The sequence below is a fragment of the Trichosurus vulpecula genome, chromosome 6 (genome assembly GCF_011100635.1).
Source record: "Trichosurus vulpecula isolate mTriVul1 chromosome 6, mTriVul1.pri, whole genome shotgun sequence".
Classification (NCBI taxonomy): Eukaryota; Metazoa; Chordata; class Mammalia; order Diprotodontia; family Phalangeridae; genus Trichosurus; species Trichosurus vulpecula.
The window spans coordinates 57172135-57174147 of record NC_050578.1 but is presented as its reverse complement, the minus strand read 5'-3'; the positions used below and the strand labels follow the sequence as shown (position 1 = coordinate 57174147).

The 2013-nt window shown below is 36.3% G+C and overlaps 1 non-coding gene across 1 annotated transcript; it reads right to left on the bottom strand.

Moving 5' to 3' along the window:
* Window positions 1-1635: 1635 nt before the first annotated feature.
* On the bottom strand, window positions 1636-1742 carry LOC118855609. Its single transcript, XR_005010778.1, has one exon. It is a non-coding gene; the product is annotated as a U6 spliceosomal RNA (small nuclear RNA).
* Window positions 1743-2013: the final 271 nt, after the last annotated feature.

Sequence of the window (2013 nt, the reverse complement as noted above, 5' to 3'; positions counted from 1 at the left end):
TTATTTACTTCCTGGACTTCTTTCTTATTTTTTTTTGGTCAGATTTATCTAGTTTTGAGACAGGAAGATTAAAGTTCCCTACTATAATAGTACTACTATCTATTTCAACCTGTAATTCATTTAACTTTTTTTAAAAAATATAACTGATATAGTATTTGGTTCATATAGATTTAGTATTGATATTGCTTCTTGTCTATGGGTATCTTTTGTCAAAATGTTGTTATCCAGTTTATATGTTAATTAAAATCTATTTCAGCTTTAACTTTGTCTAAGATCACAATTGCTAACCCCACTTTTTTTACATCAGCTGAAGCATAATAAATTCTACTCCAGCCATTTATTTGAACTCTATTTGTATCTCTTATCTTTAAATGTGTTTCTTGTAAAAACATATTGCCAGATTGTGATTTTTAATTCATTCTGTTTTCCCCATTTTATGGGTGAGTTCATCCCATTCACATTCAAAGTTATTTATTACTATTTGTATATTTCTCTCCATTCTATTTTTCCTCATTATTGTCCTCTCCTTTTACCCTATCCCTCCTCTCACTTCTAGTTTACTTCTTTTTTTCCTTTCTATTTCTTTATGTAATATTTTTAAATTTTCAACACCGATTTCCACAAGATTTTGAGTTACAAATTTTCTCCCCATTTCTACCATCCCCCACCCCAAGATGGCATATATTCTGATTGCCCTTTTCCCCAGTCTGCCCTCCTTCCGTCACCCCACTCCCCCTCCCCTTCCCCTTTCCCCTTACTTTCTTGTAGGGAAATATAAATTTCTATACCCCATTGCTTGTATATCTTATTTCCCAGTTGCATGTAAAAAAACCTTTTTTTTAGCATTTGTTTTTAGAATTTTCAGTTCCAAATTTTTTCCCTTCCTCTGTTCCCCCCCCCATCCTCTTTGAGAAGGCAAGCAATTCAACATAGGCCACACATGTATCATTATGCAAAACACCTCCATAACAGTCATGTTGTGAAAGACTAACTATATTTCCCTCCATCCTATCCTGTACCCCTTTATTCAATTTTATCCCCTTGATCTTGGCCCATTTCAAAAGTGTTTGCTTTGGATTACCTCCTTCCCCACTCTGCCCTCCCTTTTATCATCCCCTCTCTCTTACCCCCTTCCCCCCTACCTTCCTGTAGGGTAAGATAACCAATTGAGTGTGTATGTTATTCCCTCCTTAAGTCAAGCCTGACGAGAGCAAGATTGATTCATACCCTTTCACATGCCCCCTCTTCCCTTCCAATAGAACTACTTTTTCTTGCCACTTTTATGTGAGATAATTTATCCCATTCTATCTCTCCCTTTCTCCTTCTCCCAATATATTTCTCTCTCACCTCTTAATTGTATTTATTTATTTATTTTTAGGTATCATCCCTTCATATTCAACTCACCCTGTGCCCATTGTTTATATATATTCCTTTCAACTACCCTTATACTTAGAAAGGTTTCACGAGTTAAAAATATCGTCTTTCGATGTAGGAATGTAACCAAAGCAGTTCAACTTTAGTAAGTCCCTTATGATTTCTCTCTCTTGTTTACCTTTTCATGCTTCTCTTGATTCTTGTATTTGAAAGTCAAATTTTCTCTTCAGCTTTGGTCTTTTCTTTTTCCTGAATGCTTGGAAAAATATGGAATGCTTCACGAATTTGCATGTCATCCTTGCACAGAGGCCATGCTAATCTTCTCTGTATCATTCCATTTTTAGTATATGTACTGCTGAAGCAAGGACTTCTAGTTTACTTCTAACCACTACCTCTAAGAATCTTTCCCTTATCCTCTCCCCTTACCTTCCTGTTCCTTACTCTACCCACTCCTCTAAGAGCTTCTCTCTTATCCTCTGGGGGGGAAGTAGCTAAAGGCATGCATATTGATAGTATCAAGGTTCGGAAGTAACTGAAGGCATGCATATTGATAGTAACAATAAAAGGTAAGGCTAGGTAGAGATTTGGGCCTATTGATAAATTAAGGTTATAGCCTCAGGCCAAGGCCAGGTCAAGCAG